At 39.2% G+C, this 27,524-nt stretch overlaps 1 protein-coding gene and 1 pseudogene across 6 annotated transcripts in view; one reads left to right on the top strand and one right to left on the bottom strand.

Annotated features, from left to right (window-relative positions):
• LOC141567204 (complex I assembly factor TMEM126B, mitochondrial pseudogene) overlaps positions 1–16,563 on the top strand; it is a 31,714-nt pseudogene extending 15,151 nt beyond the window's left edge.
• The window catches only part of CNTN4 (contactin 4), a 769,881-nt gene that overhangs the window by 584,350 nt on the left and 158,007 nt on the right, over positions 1–27,524 (bottom strand). The window lies entirely within an intron of this gene.

Raw genomic sequence — 27,524 nt, 5'->3', positions numbered from 1 at the left:
CACATTCATTGCTACTCACAGTCCGTAATGAGACCGACGGTGTGGTTTCCTTTAAAGAAAGAAGTAGGAGTAACACAGTGACATGTGTTTGAAGGGAAACGCATCCTGAACAAAACGTAAGCCACCTGCCTTGGTTTTCTTCCATACGGAGGGCGTGACCTGCTGCTGCCACAGCCTAGGGCCACCGGACAGATGGCGGCTGGGCTCTGGAGGGAACCTTACAGACCAGTCTGCGCTTACCGAATCATCGGGCATTTTGCTATTGCCGTGAAGAATGAAATAGCAACTAAGCAGCATAAAGGGGATGAGAGAAATAATATTTTACAACATCCTGAATTGAGCTACGCACACAATAATTTCCACGATTGATTTCCTGTCTACTTTTGAAGCAAATAGCCATCAATTTGGAAATCCATGCACGAGTATGTGAAAAATGCAGACATTTTCTAGTCAGTGGGCAATGTCTTCAGCCTTCTTGAAAGGAAATATAGCACTACATGTTCTCTCTCTCTCTCTCTCTCTCTCTCTCTCTCTCTCTCTCTCTCTCTCTCTCTGTCTCTCTCTCCCCCCTCCCCCCAGGATTGTATAATTCATACCAACTGGAAATTCCCCAGTTCACTATCAATTGGTTGTGGCTTAACTGAACTTCAGAGTAGGCAGTGCTGCACTTGAAACATTTTGAAAAATGACCCTGACGTCCTACATCTTTGTAGGGAGGAAGTTGTTTTATGTACAGTCTGGGTCCAAGATGCTTGATGAGCTGGCAAGAGGATTGTGTTAGAGAAATGCTGGATCAAAGCTGCATCCCTCCTGCATGGCCGGAGGCAAAGGGTTCTCTCCTAGCCTGGACTTCTGCTTTTTAAAAATGGAGGCCATGCTACCTTGATTGCCCAGGGCCAGGAACGCAGCTCTCCTTCAAACACAGGGGCAGCCACTCTATTGTTATATCAAGTGAACCCCCACTGCAGCATTCTATCCTGGGAGGGGACCCAGTGCCCTGACTGAGTTCTCAGGCTGAAGAGAAATGGAAGACACTGCCGAACATCTCCTTCTGTAGCTGGTACGTGCTCAAGTTTGCTTAATCCCCGGAAATTTATATTTGTTCTCTTTGCTCTGTATCAAGGTAGAATTTTCCCAAAAAAGAAAAAATAGCTCAAATACTGGAGGATGAGAAGGTCCACATGTTTTATCTTATACTTCTATTAGGAAAAAGACACACAAAAAAGACCTAATTATGCATGATTTTTTCCTAAGCATATGCATGCACTACTAAGTCAATACTATTATATACATAATAAAATGTAAACAGTTCATTCAAACTGATGTAAAATAGAGAAGCTGTCACCTGTCCTCCACCCTTAGGTGTCATTTTGCAATTTGGCTGTCATCTAGCAACATTCTGACCTCGGTCCCTTGTAAAGAGACACCTACATGTAGGAAAAACTGAAAACTTCCCATGTTGGCAATTTCAGAGTCAGAGTAATGGGTATAACACTTAGTTTAGTCTTATAAACTGCTATAAAACTGAACAAAATATATGAGGAAACAGATGGTAAGCATGGGGCCGCAGAGAAAGAGGGCATGAGATGAGCTCACGTGGCCTGACGATGTTCGTGACCACTCCCCAAACCATAGCACCGGGCAGTGAGGCCCAAGCTGAAAGTAGCCGTCTCTCTAGGGAAGCAGAGATGGCACTTTGAAAGGTGTGGGGTTCGGTCATGAAATGGAGGGAGTTGCATGGAGAAGCATCTATACACTTCTGCTTGGGGTCCCCTTGAGCCTTTGGCAGAACCTTGAAATGCACTTGCAGGGGCAAGATTCCCCCACCTGTCAGGGGACAGCCATGGGGTGGGGGACATAACAGATTCGCAGCTTCCCCAGGGCTGAAGGTGTCACTGTTCCAATAGGCAGAGTAGAGAGGACGCAATGAACACTCCAGGTGTTCACCTGAGACCATAACAAGGCACCCTCTTAAAACGACTGGGAACCCCAAAAAGCCTTATATTTATATGATAGGGCAATCAATAATCACCACATGAGAAATTAAAATGAAAACTTCTAAAAATATTTATTTATTTAAAAGTGATACTAAATCCATTTCATATGAACATAATTACCAGGTTTTGTGGAAAACTAACTACATTATCTGAAACAAAATACAGGGAGAAGAGAGGCGTGTTTTACACTTTTGCAGATCATTTGGGTGTGTGAATCAACAGTAGATAATGAATTGGATTCTCCTATTTGCCTCTGCATCCAGTCTTATGTGGTGTCACACGTTATGGAAAACTCCACTATACACTGTGGGAGACTGAGTGACCAGAAAAACACCATCTTAGGAGTATCATGAAAATAGCTTTGATTGACAGAGTACCTGGAAATCCCAGCTACCCCTCAGGGTTCTCTGGACCAGACTTTGAGAATGACTAAAGAGGAGGCCTGAGAAGCAGACAGAAGAATCACCTCATTCACCACAAAGAGAAGACAACAAAGAAGAAGAAAATACACCTGAGCAAAATTGGGGGGGAGATTTTCACGACGGAATGTCTGCTTAATTTTCTCTTCTAAAGAGTAACTAAAGAATCTCTCCTTTTCCGGGCATCACTCATGATTTGTTTTCAGGGTTGGGAGTTGGCAGGGCGCAGTGGGCCGGGATTAGGTGATCCAGGCCAGTCCATGTGCCGCCTGGAAAAGTGCCTGCGGCACACGACACGCGGACACATGCAGCCCCAACACATTTCTCCTGGTTTGATCTATGGAATCGGGACAAAGGTGGGGCCTCTCCTTTTGGGGTAGGCTCAAGGCACTCAGGAGCCACTTGTCTCTGCTCTGGTGACAGACCACAGGAAGCAGAGGTGACACACAGAGAAACAACTTAACAAGCGTATCGTTCGAATCCCCGTTTTCAGCTGTGCCCAAGGTGAGTGCCTGGACTTGCCAATGACACAACCAAAACCAAACTCCGAGTCCCAACAATGCCTGATGAAAGCACATTCATGGCTTGAATAGAAAGTGCCATTTCTCAAGTTGTCTCCATAAGCTTCTGGAGAACAAGAACATGGCACAGCTCTATAAAGCTCATGCCATGGAGATTGCACGCAGGTTGTATACGGCACAAAGTCTGTCTGTCTGAAAAGAAACAAAACCACGGGAAACATCACACACTGTCTCACTGGTCCCTCCATCACTCCTCTCTTCTCACCCCACATTCTGCTCCAAAAAACCTAAACCCTGGAATTTCACAACATACTCTACACAGTGCTTCTCCAGTGGGGGCGATTTTGTCCCTGCCCCACAGGCCACACTGGACAGAGTCTGGAGACATTTGTGACTGCCCTGGCTTGGGAGAGGGTGTTACTGGCATCCAGTTGGCAGAGATGCAGGTAAACACTGTGCATTGAACAGGACAGGTCCCCACAACAAAGAGTCATTCAGTCACTGTGCCACGTGTGCTGAGGTGGACACACCTGTCTTGAGGGAATGACCTTGGTTGGCTCTGAGGAACCTTTTTCCAGGCCCACACGTGGGATTGCCAACGCAGTGCTCACGCTTCTAAAAGCACCAGGCAAACTGCAAAGCCAGTCGTCCACTTGACTATTTCCCGAAGCTGTTTGCATGCACACTGTCTTTCACAGAAGGTAATTTGAGTCAATGCACCAAGCAGCCCACGAGAGTGAACACAGGCAATAACCACACGTGTGTGCTTCCTACACAAGTCAGCCATAGCCGCTGTGACCAGCATGTGCCAGCAAAACACACAGGTACCCAAGAAAACGTAATGGGTGGAGATTGGTTTAGCTGCCAAACATGTCCATTTGGTTGGAGGCATATTCTGACTGAAAAGAGAGCGCAGGTGGTTCTCTCAGCCAGGAGCTCTGAGAAATGAAGGAAGAGACACTCAGAGAAGTGTGTGTCCACACAGACTAATAGAAGGTGAAGCGGATTCCAGGCCTGTCCAGCAGACCAGGGCACGCACAGGCGCTCCCGGACTCCGCAGTGTGCATTCACTGCCTCTCTCCTGTCTGGCTTTTCCCTCACTGCCATTGACAGTCTGTGCCCCAGAGACAGACTAGAGGGCGTGCTTTTGTCCCCTGGGCAGCTCTCCTCGAGGAGACCGCGTCCTGAAATCACCACAGTTGCAGGGGTGCACGTCTCTGAATTTACAACAGAAGATCAGCTGCTCGGGTGTGTGTCTCCTGTCATCACCAGTCCCTCCACACCTGTCCCCCCGGTTCCTGCACCCAAAGCTCCCGTGCTTATCAGGCTGAGACTGTGCCCCCACGGCAGCGGCCAGAGATGAGCCCGGGTGCCCTGGAGACTGAACGTCGGCGATGCTTCTCTGTTCTCCTCATGTGAAACCCACGCACCTGAGACCCCAACTCTGTCTCCCTTTGGCAGCTCTCCATTTACAATGTGACATAAACACAGGCAGCAACTCAATAAAGGGAAAAGATGATTGGCAGCATATTTCAGACAATCACAGTTTCAGTATTTCAGGATCTAAATGTTGGACCCTTTAAAAATTTTTAAATATATATTTTTAGTGTGGTAAAATGTATTGAAAGAACATTCACCATTTTACCTGTTTTTAAATGCACAGTTCGGCGGCATGACGTACATTCAGAATGTGTGTAACCATCACACCATCCATCTCCAGAACTTTCTCCTCTTCCCCGGCTGAAGCACTGCACCCATTAAACATCACCTGCCCAGATGTTTATTCTACTTTCTGTTGCCATGACTTTCACTACTCTAGGTACCTCCTACAAATAAAACTTTATGTCGATGTTAGTCCTTTTGTGTCTGGCTTATTTCACAAACACGACCATTTCAAGGTGCATGCATGTTTTAGCATGTATCAGAATTCCACTCCTTTCCAGGACTCAGTAATACTTCACTACATGTACACATGTCCTGCATTCTGCTTTCCACTCATCTGTCTACAGGCATGTGCGTCGCTCCCTTGTTTTGGCTCTGCTGAGTAATGCTGCTATGATTGGTCTACAGCTAGCGATGGGAATGCCAGCTCTCAAGTTACATTTTGATTCATTGTTCTTCATGTAAAAACATTTCCTGATAGCTGTAAAGTATGTTACAAAATAACCTAATGTACATTTTATCATGTGAAATATGTGAGCTTGTGGCATAGGCAGAGATAAAGTTTACAAATATGACCACCACTTAGGGTATGTAAGTTATTTTCCAAAGCAGACAAAACAAACAAGTACCAGTGTTCCGAGTGTCCTGCTGTCTCTCTATGTGGCCTCCCAAAATGGTCCCTATGACCGACCATGAACACGAATCCTGAATAAACAGATACTACAATATTTCAAAGCAGATCACTACGTCTGTTTGCTGAAAAGGAAGGTCAATGTCACTGTATATCAGAAGGCACTTCTCTGTCTTATGACACAAATAGCCAGGTGCTAGAGCAGAGTTAGACATCAAGATTCTCAAGTTTATATGACCACAAATGTCTTCAACCATGTGGATGCATTAATTCACAAATGGAAACCTGAGAGATTTCCTGGTACAGAACAAAGACCTCAGAGAGAATCTAGCTATCACCAGGCTATGTACAAAAAGATAATAAATTTGGGCAGCCAGATGGCTCAGGTGGTTAGAGCGTGAACTCAGAACAACAGGGTTGCCGGTTTGATTCCCACACGGGCCAGTGAGCTGCACCCTCCACAATTAAATTGAGGAACAATGACTTGGAGCTGATGGGCCCTGGAGAAACATACTGTCCCCCAATATTCCCCAATTTAAAAAAAAATTAAAAAGAGAATAAATTTAAAGTTGATATGAATTAAAAAATAATGGTACTGAAAACACAGGTTATTAAAAATGATAGTAATCGCATGTAAAAGAGTGAAATTTTGCAATCCTTACAGAGGTCTTCTGATTTAAACAATCACAGAACACTCCATATGTTTAGATGTTTGCTAAGTCTCGTCACTCTGGTAAGATGATTTTATTGACGTCTCATGGCAGTGAGGACAAATGGTTATTGTTTCCATCTACAGCTAAGGAAACAGTTTTAAATAACTCTCCCAGAAGCACATGGAACACAAATGGTGGGGTGAACTTTGGTGCCCTGTCTCCGTGACTCCTGAGTTGAAGCTTTTATTGACGATGCTAGCTAGAATTGTTCCAGGCTACATGTCACAGCAGGGACAATGCTTCAAACAAATACATGTTTATGAGGGAGATAAGAATTAATGTGCCTTGCGAATTAAAATGGATCCCTTCAGAGCTCTAAGTGGAGTCAGCCTGCCTGTTACAAAGCCCAAATGATCTGGAATTTCTCCATTCTGAGAATTTAGCAACCCAAGATGGCTGGCTCCACGTGGATTCAGCTACCATTTCTTTTAGACCTCTCCCCTGAGAGTCTAATGGTGGCCGTCTTGACTGAAATAAAAATATTTTAAGAACGACAGCATATCTAGAATGTTCTAAAGAGAGTTTCACTGTTCCTACTGTAATTATTCTTAATTACAATTGTGGTTCCCTTTAGAGCAAGTAAACTCTGGAAGAACTTATGCTATTTGCTTAGAGAGAAAGACTGATAGTAATCTGTGAAGAAATTACCAACCACACAGACTCATGTGTTTCCCTTCACACTGGACTGGCATGAATAATTTCACTAGTCAGCAGCGAGCATGGTTCTGAAACATGGAGAGTTACTTCAGAATGTTTCATGGCCGCCAAAAGCGACACCAGGAACCTAGAACAGTCACCATTACTAACCTGGTACAGTAAAAGGGAATACCGCTGATGTCTTGCAGGACGTTTCCACGCCGTTCACCTCACAGCCATAAAGTTGCATCGTGAAGGTCAACTATGAGAAGAGGTATCGCCCTGGAGGCACAGAAACGCACACCGACGCTACGCAATACACAATGAAGACGTTAAAAGGGGGCGGTAAGCGAAACCAGACATCAAACCCAGGGTAAAGAAAGAATCATAAACGTGGGCACACCAGCTGCATTTGTTCAGGGTCCCCTATCTCGTACCATAGGTGATGTTTCCTGTAATGTGTGCTGCTTAATTTTGTAACAAGTAGCGTCGACCAAATTTCCCTCTATACAGTATTAAAGCAACTCATGGACCGTGACAGACAGCAAGACATTCTGCAAGGGTCACGGGAGGGACATGAGCGCCACCTCGCAGTAGACACGGGAGGAGACTTGAGTTTTGTTTCAGCCACTTTCCCTTTGCTAACGCACCCTCTCCCTTCCTCCTATGACTCTGACAGATTGTAGGAGCCCAATTTTTTAAATGCAAGAGGTAATAATGCCTAAAATACGGATTTATTCTGATGGACACACAAAATGCTCTTGAGGTCTTACTTGAAAATTGAAAACTTTTACATATTATTTTCTATTAGCATTAACTCTCTTTTACGAAGCCAGAAATAATACCAGAAATGTGGTTTCTAAGCATCGCTCAACCGACTTACTATCCTTCTTGAACATCTCTGGATATCTTTGAAGTCTAAAATTATAACAGCAATGTTTCTCTTCTATGGTGCTTGTAAGTATTAAATAATACATGTATAATATATAATATCATATTGTATCACTATAATATATATGTTATGTATAATACATATGTAATTATATACACGTATGTGTGTAGATGTGTGTTTGTGTGTGTATATATGTGTGTGTATATGTGTATATATGAGGATGCTTCAAGCCTAGTATACATGTGATAAATATTGAGAAATGTGAACTGTGTTTCCTCTTCTTTTAATCTTCCTCTTTCTTTCGAATGAATATAAATCGATTGCAACATTTTAAATAGTACTAACAGGCAGTGACAAAACCATTTTACTATAGTAGAGAACTGCTTGACTAGCCTTCCACAACAGACAACTTGAAGACACACAACGAAAAGTTAACCTGCACATCTCGATAGTACCACACACCCCTAAACGTCCTCAGTTAAAACAGACTCCCTGTAGCTCCCACATGTTAGAAGGAGAAGATATAAAAATCAGTATTAATCCTAGAAATGCTTCAACAGGGAAGGTTACAGAGCCATCCTATTCAGGGAGAAGAAATCCTGACGTGTTAGAAGACGTCACGCTATCTGACAATTCCCGATGGGGGCGGGGTCCAGCTCTGAGGCTACAAGCTTCCTTTCTGGTAAGAACAGTTCTAATGACATGCATATCCAGAACATTATAGCTGTTTTCTTAAATAGCATCTAGTGAAGGGTCTACTCCCAGGATGGCATGCAGATATACTCAAGCTTTTAACCTACCAGATCACTCCATCTAAGATTAACATTCCAATTAATTTTCACTTCAATCTAGAGAAACTCAAAACAATGGGGAAATGGCAACAGAGGAAGTGTTCTTCTGTACTGAGTCCTGGAAGCCATACCAAAGACACCTATTCTGTTGATGCACAAGTAAGATAACACTTTGATACAATGTCAGTCTTCTCTGAAAAAGGGATGCCAGCCCCCTGGGCCCAGACACTGAGAGCTAGCCCATCAGGCCTTTTAAAGAAATTACTAGCATGGTGTGTTTGGTTTACTGTCTACCACCTCGCATTTTACAAACTGTATCAAAGCACGGGGTGTAACAGCTCCAATTTCTTTCACAGCAGCCGCGCTATGTGAGGGAAAACTGACAGATTAGCTCGAAGAAAGGCTCCGAAGTCAATGGAACTGCTGACCGCTGGTTTGAACAGAAGTGCAGGCCAATGAAAACGTGTACAGGAACGCCTGGGTGACACACCAGCATGGGCCATGGCTATGGTAACATCAGGATCTCTGAGAGGAGGGGACGCCAGCCAGGAAACACGACCTCCACGGTCATGCTTAGCCCTCAGTCCGGGCGAGGACAGAGATCTGGAGCTGAAAAGTAGCTATCGATTTTTCTGGGTGTTTTGGTCATTATTTTGATGAATCCTCTGGTTGCTAGCATCTTCCAAAAAAACAAACTACCCTAACCACATCTGGTCCTCACATAAATTAATGAGGTTAAGCTAAATGAAATGCCAACTGCTTCACAAACAAGTGCCATTGTTAATTGAGTTTAGAAAGGCAGACTTTTCTTCTTTATGACAATCTGTCAGGGCTGGATTCAGCGGGCAGAGCTACTCCTCACCTCTATATGGAAACCTACAGCGTGTTCGAGAAGTATTTGCCGCGTGGTCCATAAAAGCACGTGGACAAAGAGGCAGGTGTGATGTTATCACCCCTACTATGTTAGAGATGAGTGACCCAGGGGTCTGAGAGGTGTCATGTGGTGACCAAGGACACAGGTAATTAGGACGGTGGGGTGTGCCTGCTTGTGGGATGAAAGGAAAGTACGGGGGAGGAGCAAGGCAGTCCTGAGAAAGCAGAGAAAGATACACATTGGATCAATCGCCACTTAATCTGCATATGCATTTTTTCTTTTTTGAATTATTTAAGTGTTTGCATTAATATGCATGTAAAAGCTAACCATGGGTAAATTAAACTCTTCAAAGGGCCAGTGCACATCCCTGGGAACACGTGACATGATGTTCGATGTTTCATGCCATAGGTATGAATGGGATGGATAAAAATGACCTCACAATAGACCATACTTTGTGCCTCGGTTTTATAGTATTCATTTAGGAAAAGGGCTATCAGAATACTCATTTTAAACCCAACTTGTAATGTGTTTTTACAACTATTTAAATTATCAGCAACCTATACTTTTAGACTTTCTCCCCCAATCATTCCGCATAATTTGAGTTTCTACCATTTTTTAAGTAACATAGATAAGTAGGGACCATGCCTCAAAAACTACCTTGACAAGGGATGACCTTTTCAAAACCAATATTTACTGTCGAACAGATGCATTAACACATTGAGGTCATATAGAATGACTTGAAACATCAGAGTGTTTAATATCTACTTACTGGAAATTCACCAAAAGTTCAGTTTTATTTTCATCTATTCATTTATTGGTATCACCATTAACATCATGAGATATTACTATAAAAAAGGAAGCACTCTGTCACTATAAAAACATAATCCACATCTTCAAAATTAAATTGTTACTATAAGCTGTAGTTTATGGGTGGGGACCCCCAAGAGTCCCCCAAGTTAAATGACTTACCCATGCTCACCCCTCATAATTCCAGAACTCGAATCCAAGCCTTCTGAGTCTTGATCTACAAACGTTACTATTATGTAAGAAAACTCCTCATTGGCTAAAAATAGGCCAAACGTGTTCTCTCAGCCTGTATTTTAGGAAGCTTCTCGCTGTGGCCTCACATGGAGAAGGGGTGAGACTTCCCTGTGGGGTCTCTTATACGAGCACTGATCCCCTTCATGAGGGCTCCACCCTCAGGGCCCAAGCAACACCCAAGTGCCCCACCTCCTAAATGCATCACCTTGGGGAGTAGGGTTCGACTCATCAATGCTGGCGCTCGTGGACTCTTGGGCCGCAGCACTGTCCTTCCCCGAGTCCATCAGTGGCTCAGCGTCACCGCTGGCACCGCCACCAGCTCCGGCAGGTCGTCTTCAGGCTGTCAGACTCTGCACCAGCCATTTGCACATTATGCTGCTTTGCAAAGAACCTTTCCCAGCTTTTCCTTCTATTTCTTGTTCTGATACAATTTTGTCACACAAAATTACAAATTTACTATTAATTTGAAGTTTATCCATTAAGAAGGCAGCCCAATGTCATCCCAAAGGGGATAGCTATAAGCTCTATGGGTTTTTTTTGGGGGGGCAGTTATTTTGCTTCCTTATATATTTTTTTATTTCAGTTAACTCAGGTAATTTGTATTGCCAAAATGCCATCCAATTCTCTAACATTTTTAATTTCTTCTGTATTGATGTAACCCCTTTATAATTACTAATAATATATAAACTTATAATTAAAATTACTAACCTACTTTATGTGCTTTCCTTATTTTTTTCTGTGTATGACCTTTGAGCAGTTTACATATGTCTTATTTTCAAGTAACAGCTCTTAGATTTATCTATTTCCTGGTTTTGTATTATTTAATGATTTTTTCATCACTTTCCTGATTCATACAACTTTGATTTGTTATCTTTTCTAACTTTTCAAATTGAACATTAGGTCACTTTATTTATAATATGTTATACGATACAATTTTATTTAAAGCTACGTATTTGCCTGAAAGTACAATTGTGGTCCTACCTCACAGGCTTTGACGTATACCGCTCATATTTTTGTAATGTTTTTAATTGTACTGGACTCTAGTTTTTAATTTTAGTTCTGATTATATCAGTGAGAACAACACACTCATGAAAATAATCCTCCTGTCACACACGCACACAGAATCACGCAAAGACAACCAACCAAAAATCCAGAAGAACCTAAAATCCCTGGCTTAGGTCAACTCATCTGAAAACACTGGTTTCGCTTATATTTGGGACAAAAATCAGTGTATTTTTGAAAAGCTATGTTCCTTGTCCTCACAGTGTGTTTTGTACTACAAGGCATACATATTTTAGAAAGCACCATTTTTGCTATTTGCAAGGACTCAAGCATTTGGGTCATATCAGCTCTTACGTGGAGAACCATGAGAACTTCATCACTCAGATGTGAGGATGGCCCAGGATGAATTTCCTCCTGGCTCCCTGGGATGCTGAATTTCCTGTAGATCTTTGTAACAAACCAGCTGATGACAAGAGGTTTGTTATCTTCCAGAAAAGCTACGTTACAGCCCAATATTAACACCTCAACCAGGGCCTCAAAGCAAGTTATTTTTCATTCATGCTCTATGTCTAATGATGGTTGGCAGTGTTTGCTTAACACAGTAATTCAGGTGGATGAAAGACAGTTTCAACAAACATTTCAAAAACCGAAAAACAGTGGGAGGGGAAACAAAGAACTAGGCACTGGTATTTAGCCCCGCCCCCCGCCCACGTGCCATTGGCCACAGCAATTCGTTTGGCTTCACTTTGGGGGGAAACTACAGTACTGTCATGTACTCAGAAAGAGACGACAACCAGACATTGTACAAAATTCATTCTTTACTTTTACCTGGAGCTTAAAAAATAGTGTCTTCTCATGTCATGAAAACCCTCCATTTTTTAAATTAATTTTCATATATCCATTCAATAAATGCTTGTTAAGTGCTGACACTATACCAGATATACATCGTTCATTTAGAACCTTCCAAATTTCATACCTCAGGAAAATATCTAAGGATTACCTGAGATGTTCTGTTGTCTTTAAATGAAAGGCAAGGACTTTCAAGAAGGAAATGTATTGCTGAGAAAACATATTTCTATGCAACTACTTTTCACAGAAGCAATTTTCCAAATAATTACCTAATCATACAATTTTCTAAAGTGTTATGGGGTGTACAAGCCTTTCTCTGACATAACAAACTTGCTGTACAGGCAGCAGATTCAAGACACACAGCGACTCCCCTTAGCATGCCAGAGCCCTGAAGAAAACCAATTGAAATGCTATCCCTGCTGAGGGACCCAGAAGATCAGAAGTCATTTGTTCTCATAGGTACACAGCTGCACTCCCTGTCAAGATGTTTTCAAGTCACACTATGCATTCCTTTTACCTCAGATGATAAAAAGTAGACTGTCAGAGTGTCATTAAAAGCATCAACAGAAAGAAAACCCAACATTTCTAGTGTCAGTGAAAGGCCTCTGTTTCTTGTCAAATATGCCTCTGTTTGATGTATTTCTTCAATGGTTCCAAGAAAATAATGAAGCAAATTAAAATCAGTATAAAATTACAAATCAAAATGCTATTCTAGGGTTGACAGAAAGGCAGAGGCAAGAATATTTCAAATCAAGGGAGGGAAAAATCCATCACTGATCCAATCGTGGTTCCTTGCCTTCTGAGGATACTGTGAGTCACTCACACGGCTGTTGGGAAGCAGGGCGGCTTGAATCAGGACTGGAAAAACAGCCCTCAATTAGCAATTCATTGACTTTTGTCAGATCCAGTAAGACATTAATGTTATTTCAAGGGGAATGGTACATGCGTTTTTTCATTCAGTCTGCTTCTCTGTCTCTGATATTTTCATTCTAGGCTACATTTCTCAGCTGTTATTTTTCATTCTTTAGGAAGAAAAAAAAGTGTCAAAAACAGGAGGATAAAGTCAAGGGAGACTTTCTGTTTATAAATCAAATGTGAAAATTTCAAAACACATCTACTACTGGAGAGACAGGATGGATAGCTATCATTTGAGAGCTAACCAGATTTGCTCACTCGAGCACTTGCAGTAAGAACATTTTATAGTATTTCAATTGCAATCCTTTTATATCTACAGGATGATAGAAAACAAGTGGGAGCAGAGAAAGAGCAAGTCTTAGGTGAAGGGTTACAAGACTTTCGTATGCACAGATCATCACGGCAATTTGAGTTAAAATAGCAAGGAACACCTAAAGTCTCCCAGGTGCTTAATATGCCACTCGGATACAAAGGCAGCCATTGTTAAAGAGAACACGTAGAGGTGCATGTATCAGGTCAACCATTAGCTACAGCTGACGGCATAAGCTACAAATAAGGACACTCTCTGATGAAGCGGAATGTGCTGGGGTGAAAAAGGGGGAATGCGATCCTTATGCTATAAATGTTTCTGCGCAAGCTTTGTACATCTCAGAGGGTATTACTTTTAGGAAGAGTGAATGACAGACACCCTGCATTGTTCATCATTACACGTTCTGGAATGACTGTGAAATACCTCTTATATGCTTCCCATAGTTCCCCAGTGTCAGTCAAAGCCAAATCACATTGACCTGTAAAATGGGACTTTTACAATCGACAAGGGTAAACTTTTTACTTTGCGAAAGAGAAAACTGAAGTCTCTGCGAGCGGGAAACTTGAAAAGTACCCGCTCAATTCGTTGAAGACAGGCAAAAGCCAAGTCATTTGACGGTTGCTCCGACACTCTTCCCTTTTCTCACAAAGTCTCAATCAGAATATATATTTTCCCATCCATACATTTGGTACCAAGAGCTCTAATGTTTAGAAGCTCTTGGAGTATTTAATTGTTGTCTGAAAAAATTTTCACATATTCCACCTGACAACAGAAATAAGGGTAAAGAGTTAGTGATATGAATGTACTCGCTATATTATAAGGTGTTTAACACAAGAAAGCTTTTATTATTGTTATTTCACACTATTGTACAGGGAGATGGGATTTGTATCAGTGTGGGAAGACAGCATATAAAAGCAAGCTTGCCAGACTTGAGTTGATCCTGAGATCTTCCAAATATGGAAAACACAGGTGTCGAATGGTTTCTCTTTGACTCTATTTGCCCAATAGATATAGCTTGTTTGGTCCACAATGTTTTTAAAAATTTAACTTAGTTTCAAAAATTAAAACAAAAAATTGAGAAAATACAGAGAAAAAAAAAAAGAAATTTCAATTTCTTTTGATACATTGGCAGACCTGGCCTCACCAGGATTCCATTCTGTATTGGCAACATTAACGTAAATCCGGTAGGGTATTCTGTTGAATCCCTGCCAGGTGAAGGCCTAGACTGCAGGATGTCAGTGGAAATGGATAAATAAAGACTCACAAACAAAAAAGACATAATACACATAGAAAACAAATTTTAAAAAGCCAGATATAAACCGTACATTGTCAATAATAACATTAAATGTAAATAGATTGAACACTTCAATTTAAAGGTAGAGACTTGTAGAATAGATTAAAAAGTACATGATCCAATTCTATGCTGTCTAAGGAAATGTTTTAGATTCAAAGGCACAATAGGCTGAAAGGAAAAGAATGGAAAAATAACCAAAGAGAGCTGGACTTATATTACTAATATCAGACTTTAATATTTTAAGCCAAAAATGCTACTAGAAATAGAGAAGGACATTTTACAATGAAAAAAAAAAAACATAGCCAATTCACAAGGAAAATATAGTAATTGTAAACATACATGCACTTAACAGTAGAAACACAAAATAAATGAGGGAACACTGGCAGAATTAAAAGGAGAAATAGACAATTCAACAAAAACAATTCGAGACTTCAATTCCCATTTTTCAAGAGTGGAAAGAAAATTAGACAGAAAATCAACAATGAAAGAGAAGATTTTAACTACACTATAAACAAACTGTATCAGCAAACATCTATTAAACATTCAACTATAAAATTACAGAATACATATTGTTCTCAAGTGCAAATGGAACCATTTTCTAAGTTAGACTATAAAAGTCTATAGGCTAGCTAAAGATTATAGACTATGGACTATATGTAGACTACAAAAGATCATAAAACACGTTGCAAAAATTTAAAAGGCCTGGAATCATATAAAATATTTTCTGACCACAATGAAATGAAATTAGAAATCAAGATCAAAAGCAAATTTGAGAAATTTCTAAATATTTAGAAAGTAAATATTCATCTTATATAAGCAAGGAGCCAAAGAAGAAAGCAAAATGAAAGTTACTTTGAGATGAATGAAAATCATGACACAATATGCTAAAACTTATAGGATGCAGCTAAAGTAGTGCTTAGAGGGAAATTTATTACTGTAAATGCCTATATTAAAAAAGAAATGTTTCAAATCAATAACCTAACCTTCCACTTTAAGATACTATAAAAAGAACAAACAACCTGAAGCTAGCAGAAGAGAAGAAATAATAAAGATTAGAGAGAAAATAAATAAAAGAAAAAAATAGAGAAAATCAATGAAACCAAAAGTTGGTTCTTTGATAGGAAAATTGAGAACAATTTAGCTAGACTGAACACGAAAAAAATGGAAAAGTCTCAAAATACTATAATTAAGAATAAACGGGGAGATTACAATCAAATTTGCAATTAAAAAATAATTATAAGGTAATATGATGAGTAAGTTTATGCCAACAAATTAGATAATCTAAACGAAATGGATAAACTCCTAAAAAGACTTAAACCACAAAACTGCTTCAAGAGTAAATAGAGGGCTGACCTGAGCAATGGAGGTGCATTACCGGTGGGAGCTGGGGAAGTGCCCAAGGACATCAAAATGGCAACAAACACACGTGGTTAGCCCATTCCTTCTCTGGGAGATCCAAAACTCAGAAGACCAATAGTCATCAAAATCATAGAAAAATAATTGAACATCTTAGAAAAGAAAATATATTTAAATATATATGGACAGTGGTCTTTGGAACAACTGCTGGTTTCTCTAGAATGTTGACCAACTTCATTTTCAGACACTGCATGAAGGTTGAACATGATGCTTTGAAGACAAATGCATCATTGACTACACTTCTCTTTTTGTCGACTGTAGTTGCTTATAAGCTCTTTGTAATGGATGCTTTGTATTCAGGTAATATAAGTCAGGAAAACTGTGTTCTGAGAAGTTCACTGATTGGCATAGTATGTGGTGTTCTATATCCCAGTGCTTGGGCTTTTTCTAAAAGTGGATGTCTGGGAGTCAAGTATCATACTATTCCACTGCCACCAAAAAGATGGGTTTCACTTTACTGGCTGATGCTTTGTCAAATAGAAATAAAAGCAATGGTGATTCCTCTAGCCTTTCAGATCATCTTTGGAATATTTAATGGTCTACAACATAATGTAATATTTGAAAATACATACACTTGAGAAAACCATACATGAAAATTAACCAAAGAATGAATGGATACAAAATCAGCATAATAGATTATTTTATTTTATTTCTTTTATGATGAGGACTCAGGCATTGCTGAAAGTGTTAAAACTAACTTTAGACAATTTGTTTCTGTTCCTTTTGCCAAGTACATGGCAAGTATTCCATAAATATTCAGTAATTCAATGAAAACAAAATAAATAGAAAATCCAAATAGGTCTATAATAAATAAAATGTTTGAATTAGTAATAAAGAAACTTCCTACACTGGTGAATTCTACAAAATGTTTAATTAAATTGTCTAAGAAAATACAAGACAAGAGAGCATTCCCAACTCTGTCTATGAGGCCAGTAGGACTGTAATATACCAGTAATACCAAAGTAATGATACCCAATACTCAGTGTTACCAAAACAGTCAAGAACATCCCAAGAAAAGAAAATTACAGATTAAAACCCATTATGAAGGTATACACAAAAGCCTTCAACAAAACACTAACAAACTAAGTCCAGCAAGATGTAAAAAGAACCTATGACCTAAATGGTTTATCCAAGCACAAGCTTGGTTCAACATATGAAAATCAAACAATGTAATATGACATACTAATATAATAAAGGAAAAAAATGATTATTTTATAGATGCACAAAAGAAATTGACAAAATGCAACACCCTTCCATGATAAAAACACTCAAGTAACAAGGAATAGAAATGCATTTCCTCAACCTAACTAGGTTCATTCAAAAAAAAAAAAAAAGCCTTCCTTGTAAGGTCAGAAACAAGACAAAGATGCCATTGCTCTTGCTACTTCTATTAAACACTGCAGCTGCACTTCCAGAAAGGGCAAATAGGCAAGGAAACAAAATAAAATGCATCCAAATTGAACGAAGAAGTAAACCTATCTCAATTTGCAGATGACATGATATCCTATACAGAAAATCCTATGGAATCCATTAAATGAACTATGGGATCTAATTAATAAATTCAGCAAAATTATAGGATATAAGATCAATATATAAAAAATAATTTATATTTTATACACCAGTAATGAACAATGTGAAAATGAAATAAACGAGTCCATTAAACATAAAATCACATCAAAAATAAAATATTTAGGAATAATCTTACTAAAAGAAGTATTCAATTTCTATACAGAAAATTTCAAAACACTATTGAAACAATTAAAGAAGACATACATAAAAGGAACATCCCATGTTCATGGATTAGAAGACAATATTAAGACAGAAATAGTCCAAATTTATCTACAGATTCTACACAATTCCCTATTAAAAATCTATCTAATTTTATTGCAGAAATTAATATGTTGGTGCTAAAATTCATATCATGCAAGGGACTCCAAATAGCTAAAACAATCTTGAAGAAAAAGAACAATGTCAGAGTATTCACATAAAATACCCAGAATATATCAAGAACTCTTACTCAATAAAAAGCAGTTTAAAAAAATGGGCAAAGGATCTGAACAGACATTTCTCCAAAGAACTTGTACAAGTGGACAACGAGAGCTTGAGAAGATGCTCAAATAAACAGTGATTAGGGAAATGCAAATCAAAACCATCATGAGATACTACTTCATATCCAGTGACGTGACTATGAAAAGACATGCAATTACAAGCGTTGGCAAGAATATGAAGAGGTAAGAACCCTCATACATTGCTGATGGGAATGCAAAATGGTGCAGCCACTTTGAAAAGCAGTTTATTGGTCATTCCCCAAAAACTTCATCATAAAGCTTCCTTATTACCCAGTAATTCCAATCCCGGCTATATACCCAGGAGAAATAAAACATGCTGACACAAAAACATGTACACAAATGTTCATAACAGCGTTATTCATACGAGTAAAAAAACTGAAATGCCAATGTCCATCAGATGATGAATGAATAAACAATCTGTTGTATATCCGTGTAATGAGGTATTATTTATCCGTAAACAGGAATGGATTACTGGTACTTCCTACAACATAGATGGGCTTGAAGCGCCATGGTATGTGAAAACCAGCCGTGAAACTCTACATATTACATTATTCTATTTATGTAAAATGCCCAAACCCGTAGAGGCAGAGTATAGATTTGTGGTTTTCAGGGGCTGAGGGAGAACAAAATGTGCCATGGTTAGTAATGGACCCAGGGTTTCTCTTTGGTTTTGAAAATATTCTAGAACTGAATAGTGGTGATGGTTGTACAAGCTTGTGACTATTCTAAAAACCACTGAATTGTAAACTGTAAAAAGGTCAAGTTTATGGTTTATGAATAATATCTAAATTGAAAAAAAGATTCACGAACATATTTTATGAAGATATCAGAGTGACGTGTGGGTTGGCCTGCAGAAAGAAGAAGGGCTGTGTGAGAGGAATACAAGATTTGGAACCAAGGCACTGGTGGGAGAACACAGGAGCTGAATCTGGCAACTGGTAAAGTGCACTGCTTAGAAATTCATCAGTAAGTTGATGCAAAATAGAAGGCAAATAAATACAGGAAAACATCACAATGATAAAAAAAAAAAAAAAGAAAAAAGAAGAAGAGAAAAGCAAAATAATTCCTAAAGACTGCCCTGAAGCAAATATATTGTGGAATAACTTTCAGTTAATTCCCAGGTAGGAGCAATTAATCTCAGCTGTCAAATACATGTCTCCTCTCTTTGAACAGAGTGCAATCCCTCACATGTGCTCCACGCTGGCTGTTAACTGCCCAGGCCAGATGAGAACCAGATGCTTCCAGCACTGAGAAGTGTGGGCCATCCATGACCATTGTGTCCTGTTCATACAGCTACATCTCAAGTGTCAAAATCTGAAAACAGCTGATAGCTCTGAGCGTGGAATGAATGTAAAGGCCATCGCAGCACTGGGGAAATGGTGCTATAAAGGCCTTCTACTCGCACACCAGGAGCTAAAGGAAGTTTCTCACACCCTCCTTATGAGTCTCCCGAACTTTTCAGAATACCAGTTATGCCTCTAGATGCTGCTAATGAATAAATAAATAACTGCATATATTTCCCCATTGGCCAATCATTTTTTGTTGTTTTTTTTTTTAATAGAATTTTGATGTTTCTGAATCATACAATCTCAACAGATTATCACACACCAATGCAATGGTCTGAAGCCACATACCACAGATTACAACCAAGAATGCCCTGCTGTTTACTCACTTCAGTTAAATGAATATTCCGGGAATGTGAAGTGTGATGTGACACATTATCTGTGGGGTCAGATCACAGGATATGAACAAGCTGACTCTTTGCCTCCATTACTTTCCTAATTACTAAGGCCAATAGTGTTTCCTCTGAATTATGCTGTGAATTCAAGCGAGAAGATGTTAAGTGTCTTGCTCATAAATGATGTGACACCCCTCTCTCCCTTCGGTCCGTCTTTCATCATAATCGCTGTCAAGGATCATGTAAAATTCAAAAAAGTACTAATAGAATCTGGCTCTAAACATGTTTCACTGGATGTAAATGGTGCAGATTAATAATCCAACTACTATTTTCCAATGAGATATTTATAATGTGCAATTAATTTCTTTTTTTAAATATACTAACACACTTCAGTAACAGGGAAAATTGGACATGAGTAAGCGACACAATTCTTGCATAAGCCATAAAACATTTAATTTGATGTGAATGATGAAATTAATAAGTGCATAAATCCAAACTCTTGAAGAAAATATTTTGTACAAGAAATTTTCCACTGTACACAGTGGCTCCCAACTCCCCATTACACTGTGACAAGCACTCATGTCACCAGATGATGTTATCTTGAATAGCCCATCAAAAGATACATGGACTAAATACATTGTGTGCATCTCAGTATGTACTCGATTAATAGGAAATCTAAATAATACCCAACTAAAGGTGCCATAATCTATTTTACAAAGGAAAAGTCCAAAGGTGATACTTTATTGTTATATAAAATACACTTTTCACACAATATTCCAAGGATCCACTGTACTCTGAAAACTAGCTGGAATTCTTTCCTTCCTGTATTGCAAGTCGGGTAGTGTGACACTTGAGCTATGGATTCAGCTGAAGGGAGCTGAGGGCAGATAGAGGGGAGTCCTACTCAGGCTTGCTTGTCTTGGGACACTTCCCAGAGGGTCCCTGCTAGGCTGAGTTGAGGTGCCACTAGGACTCAGAAACCTTCAGCTTGGAGCCGTCCTTTGCACCAGTGCTGAAAGAATTGGCGGAGCTGTCCAAATGCCCTGGTGCCAAAGACCTGTGCATGAGTCAACCTTAGCAATGGGAGACAGGAAGTCGAGTGGTAGGGAAAACAGCCAGGGTCAGTGTGTTCCCACTAACAAAGGACTAGATAAGGTGCATATCCACGCAAGGAAAGCGTTTTGCAATTAAAAATGTTGATAGATGCTACAACATGGGTGAACCTTGAAAATACTATGTTAACTGAAAGAAGTTGGTCACAAAAGGCAACACATTGCCAATTCCATTTACATGAAATGTGTAGAATCAGTAAATCTATAGAGACTGGAAATAGATTAGTGGTTGCCTAGGACTGGGGGGAGGGGATAGTGAATGGGTAAAAGCAGTGGTTCCTTATGAGAGCAAGGTATTTTTTTGAGGGGGTGGGGGTGCAAAAATATTCTAAAATTGATTGTGGTGAGGAATATAATTATTCACTTGGTGAATATACTAAAAAGCATTAATTTGCGCACTTTAAACAGATGAATTATATTTTAATAAATCTGTTATTTTTTTAAATAAGACCATGGATTTATGGCATGATTCTTCCACTTGAGAGCTCGGGAATAATGGGAAAGTTACATAAATTCACAGTATCTAAACGTCATAGTATTGAAGAGTAGTTTTTATATATGTAAGGCATTTAGGAAAATGTCTCACACAACAGCTCTGAGCCAATGTCCCAGCTGACCAAAACATCTGCTTCCAGGTTGGCTCCTGAAAGCTGATGGCTGTCACTGGATGTAACATATGATATAGCAAAAGGGCACGTCGTCGTTCAAAATCCCATTCACATTTTTATTCTTAAGTATCAATGGAGCACATACTTTCTGCTTTCTCAATCCAGTACATATTGAGATTGCTACGTACAAATAGAACCCTAGATGGAAGCTTAGGAATGAGACATCCCAGCACTTCACCAGACGCTCCCCTTCATGGGACAAAGTGACTAATATGTCCCCAGCATCTACAGTGGGCACAAGCGGTAGGATCTTTGCCTTTTGTATTCTTCCAACGAGAAAATGGATGGAGATGAAGGAACCCTACATGGAAGCAGAAGCTACTTATAATAACCTGGCTCTCATATTTCCAGGCAGGAGAAGTAATCTGAGAAAACAGGACTGCATTTCAAAAATAAGTGCTGCGATGACTTTACTTAAGGTACACCAATTAATTCAAACCAAGACTTCCCCATAACCTAATTTTGTTGTTATTTTTAAGTTACGTAACCAAACTACTCGATGTTTTACAAAGTAAACGTTAATAGTCCCTTCCTTCACCTTGCGTACCCCCTAACATTACTTTCACAAAGGACATTATTAATAGGAGTGAGTTCAATTCCAATTGTGCCAATAAAATATACACACGCTGGTGTGATTAATAACTAGTGGCCCCACCTATATCATTTTCAGGCTACAGTTTGATGATATTGATGATTTCTGTCAAGTAGATTGCCAATCTGTGTAAACTAGAAGTGAATTTGAAAATTTAGAGATCATCAAACACCATAGAGATTTTTTTCCTTTTTTACGCAAAGCCAGCCTGAAATCACACATTTGGTGGCCTAAGGTATACAACCAGTACCATTTCCCCGAAAATAAGACCTAGCCAGACCATCAGCTCAAATGAGTCTTTTGGAGCAAAAATTAATAGTACGTTATATAAGACCCGGTCTTATATCATAGTAAAATAAGACTGGGTCTTATATTAATTTTTGCTCCAAAAGATGCATTCGAGCCGATGGTCCAGCTAGGTCTTATTTTCAGGGGAACACGATAGATGTGCTTTAGAAGCCCCAAGTGGGTGCCAGTGTGAAGTCTGATGTGCTGGGACAGCGTCCCTGCGTCAGGCACACAGACAGCACGCGGCTGCTCTGAGGACTCTATTATCCCCTAAATGACTTGTCTCCGCTGCTGTGATTACGATTTCTGCTCAAGGCTGATAATCAAATTTCTTTCAAATCCAAAGGAATAAAACACAAGGTGAAGCTGTTAAAAAACAGCTATCAACAAAAAGGTCAAGGCCTCTGGCATGGAAAAGAATTATTCTCTGGTCTGCGATCAGACTCAGTCTTGATATAGAGCAGAACCATTTACAGGCACTTGTTTTTAAAAAAAACTAGTAGTAAAGCATATTACAAGCTTTCTTAATTCAATTTTCTCTGGCATTTATTGTGTTTTATAAAATATCTAAATGCCAACCAGATTTATAAAAATGTATTTATAATTTAATAAATGGTTAAAACAGATTATTCAGGAGCAGATACCATGCAGACCACAGTAATCTAAATTGATATGGATTTTTGTTTTCCTCTTGATCACAAAGGTAATTAGTGTTGCTTACAACTTTTTTTATTCTACAGTAACGGGCACTAAAAATACATTTGTGTGTTTCTGAGATTTCCATATTACTGCCATAAATGTTCAGTATCAGAACACTCGGTGGATTTATACAGCATTTCAATTTGCAACGGATTCAATGAAGGGTCAAGGACATATGAAGGATGGCTTAGACCAAATCCGGATTTGAGGAATAACACCGATGATCCTTTGAAAATGATTATCCACCAACTCGTTACTGCCTGCAGGTGAACCAGGCCCCTATTTGAAAGCCAGCAACTGGGCAAGGCTTCATGCGAGTTTCAGATTTCTCTGATAAAACATTGTATTTTAAAAAAAGGGAAGGTTCACTGACTAAATATACTCTGATCCTCTCTCTGGGGAAAATGGAAAGAGCAAACAGTTATAAATGAGAATGTTAGTTCCACAATTTGGAATCAAAATACACATCTGCTTGGTATAATTTTTAAGGCTGCTGGTTTTAAGGAAGAAATATGGTTTAAATTAAAAACTGTAAAACTTCCCAAATAATTCTGACACCTATTTTGAGAACTTGGTCAAACAAATCTGCCCTATGTTTCCAGGCGCTGATCCTCTTTCTGTCACCACAGTTTTGCCTGTTCCAGAATGTCATATAGTAGGAATCATGCCTTATGCAGCCTTTTCAGACTGGCTTCTGTCACTTAGTCATATGCATCTAAGTTTCCCCCATGCTTTTTTGTGGCTTGATAGTTCATTTCTCTTTAGTTCTGAATAATATTCCATCCTCTAAATGGACCACAGTCTATGTATCCATCACCTACCGAAGGACATCTTGGTTGCTTCCAAGTTCAGGCAACTATGAATAAGGCCGCTACAAACATCCCTGTGCAGGTTTTTGAGTGACATACGCTTTTAAGTCCTTTAGTAAATACTAAGAAGCATGATTGCTGGATTACTAGCTTTTTAAATATGAATGCAAAAGGATTTGCAATTCTTTCTCCATTAAGTTCTATGAGAGAAAGAGACAGAGGGACAGAGAGACAGAAAGACAGACAGACAGAGGGACAGGAGAAAGGAGGGCACAGACAGAGGGAAGAGAAGAACAAATTCTTAAATTCCCACTTGTTTCAAGGGCATACAGGAAGCAATTAGGAAACTGCTTTCTCCGAATGCAAGGCTAATTAGATAATTACTTGAGTTGAACAATAGTCATAGATGAGCCACTGCATATTAAAAAAAAATAATGTATTAATTCTAAGTACAGGGACAGAAGCCAGGTTTGAAAATAAGTCTGCTCAACACCAAGGAAAAGCCTGAGACTAGATTTCATTTTGACGGACAAGATGGAGACATCCCTGTCAGAGGAGTTATAATTACACACTTAGAACTATTGTCAAATATAAAATGGGATATATATTTAAATGCGATTTATTGCTAATTACATTATCTTTTAAAATTCAGGTAAATGCATTCGTTTTTCCACTTAATAGTTCATTCATCCAGCATTTACTCAGTGTTCCCTTTGCGCCGAGCACTGTTCTAGATGCTGCGTCCACATCCTTCCATGTGAGTCAAACATCCCTGGTCTCATGAAGCTCAAGTTCATGTGGAGACAGCCTGGGAGTACCAGTAACATGCAAGGAAAGCACACAGTGGGTTAGAAGTCCAAAACACCGTGGGGAGTGTTAAATGCATAGGAAACTGGACAGAGGATCAAGGAAGTTGCAACTTTATATAAGTGGGTCAGGGGACATAGACTTAGAAGGCATGTAATTGCTGTCTTTCATGTTTTTTTGTTTTGGTTTGTTTTTAACTGCATTTTTAAAAAATGGCAACATAAAATCTTAACTAAATTTTCAAAATGCTTTGCAATTTTTAAAGTTATGGTTAAACAGCTGGATGTTTATTAGGTTGGTGCAAAAGTAACTGCGGTTTAAAAGGTTAAAAATAATTGCAAAAACTGCAATTATATTTGCACCGACCTAATAACATCATCTAACAATATTCTGCAACAAGATTTTTACAGATGATTTGATTTCTTTCTGATGGAAATTTAAAAATAAAACTAGGGGAAAAGTCTGTCCTACATTCTTTTTGGACATAAATTACCAACCATTATGTGTATTCTGAGAGTTGTAAATAATATATTTGTTATCTCACATCAAATGTGGAAAAAACTCTCACTAAAGAATCCACTGAAAGATATTACAGTTGAGATTTAAAGCATCCTTAAACTGAATTTACATTGTGATTTAAATCCACATTTTGTCAACAGGCTCCTTAGGTGGTGAGACTTATCATAAAAGTTCTCTAAAACTCCCAAATGAATTCAAAATGAAAATAATGCCTACAGTCAAAGGGATGAGGAAATACCTAATTCTTATTTCACCATTCTCCTATGTAAACTTTTTCTATTCCACTCAATTGTCTTTAGGAAACACAAGCACACATACATGCACACACATACACACACACACACCCAGAGGTGACACATTTTAAAATAAACTCAACAGAATTTCACAACACTGAAGCAAAGATTTTTCAAGAGAATATAAAAGGTTAATTTTCCCTTAAAGTCTCATTTCCTCTTCAATGTAATTATAGGTTTTTAGGACAAAAGGTGGTAACAAACCAAACACCCTTGTGCAGACACCACCTGAGAACTGCAGCATTTAGGGACCACTTTCCTTTTCTTCCTCCCTTTGTCCTATAAAATCTCAAAGCTAGTGTGGACATTTCTACGGGACTAAACTTTGTCATGGGAATTTGGTGACACTGATTTAGGGCCCCTCAGACAAATTCTTCTTCCCAGGGAGAACCACTTGGTCTCCTCCTGTTAGTCTTCAAATATTTCTCATTTTTAAATGATGGTAAATCAATGTGGTGTCGGCATTATTTTTGACACACTTTAATACTCTTCAATAACTTCCACAGAAGGAATTAGAGACGGCATATTCTTAAACATCTGAATAAGATTTTCTGGGAGAAACACTGGCAGTGCTGTGTAGACTGAAAATTCACCCTTCTCTCTCCTTCCTTTGCAATGTAACTTTGCAGGTCCTCCGATCACCCTTCAAACAGGTAAGTCTAGTTCTCTAGCGCTTGCATCTCCGCTGGCATCGTGACTAGTTCGGGCAATAAAACGTGGTGGAAGCAACACTGCATTGCATACAAGGCATCTCGTATCTTGCATTTGGAGTCTTACTTTGCTCCCTCCACGTGAATAAGCCAGAATAACTGTCTAGGTGACAAGAGACGTGTGTCTTAGCTGCCGCCCCTAACTGGTGCCAGTCAAACCTGGATCTAGAGCTAGCTGACCAGCACTGCACCCAAAACCAGAGGAAACACCAGCTGAATTCAGCCCAAATTGCTGACACCCAGAATTGTAGGCTAAATGAATGGTCACTGGCTGAGGCCACAAAGTTTTGGGGTTTGTAAAACAGAAATAGATAACAGCACAAACTCAAGACTGAGAGTACTGCCTAGACTTTCAATGAATCATTATTAAACCAGATTACAGAATTAAAATTTATTTTTATAAAGATGTCAAAATGAAACTGTTTAAATAAATTGCTACTCCGGTTTCCTTTAAAGAGATATACTCATAAATGTATAAAGAAATAACAACACTACTGCTAATAAATACTAAGCCAACACATATATGATGCCTAAAGGAGATGTGGTATACATGCACAATGGAATATTACCAGGCCATAAGAAAAGATGAAACAGTGCCATTTGCGACAACATGGATGGATCTTGAGAGTATCATGCTAAGTGAAACAAGTCAGATGGAAAATTTGAGAACCATATGATTTTACTCATGTGGTATGAAAAGCTAAAAGCAACAAATGAACAAGCAAAACAAACAAAAAAATAAATGGACTCATAGATACAGCAGAACGATGGCTACCAGAGGTGAAGGGGGACAGAGGAGGCCACAGAGGACAGAGGGAGTCACATACATGGTGATGGAGGAGACTAATTCTGAGTGGTGAACATACAACGCAGTGCACGGATGGCCCCCTACAAAGTCGTCCACCTGAAACTTATATAAATGCTATTAACCAATGTCACCCCAATAAATGCAACAATAATAATTAATAACAATAATAATACTATCACAACGACCCTGTGAAGGAGGTGCGATGTTGTTCCCATGGGACACAGAAAGTAAGCAATGTGCCAAAAGGCACACAGCTTGCAAGTGGTAAATCCAAGCAATAAACACTAGTCCATTCTGCCGCAACAATAATGTTAACAATAATAAAATAACAATGTATCAGTCTCTTTCATCATAATACTCTGCTGCCAAAATATGTGGGTAGATAATAAGGGCTACAGTAGTGAAAATACAAATATCAGTTTTGATAAGTGAGATAGAGAATCAGCATTTATGAGGCAGTTTGTTTTAAGCTAATGGTGCGACTGATTAATAGTTTACTATTTTTTTCA

This window comes from Rhinolophus sinicus, chromosome 5 (genome assembly GCF_057876585.1).
Source record: "Rhinolophus sinicus isolate RSI-liver-muscle chromosome 5, RSI-T2T, whole genome shotgun sequence".
Classification (NCBI taxonomy): domain Eukaryota; kingdom Metazoa; phylum Chordata; class Mammalia; order Chiroptera; family Rhinolophidae; genus Rhinolophus; species Rhinolophus sinicus.
This window is presented reverse-complemented; position numbering and strand designations above follow the sequence as displayed.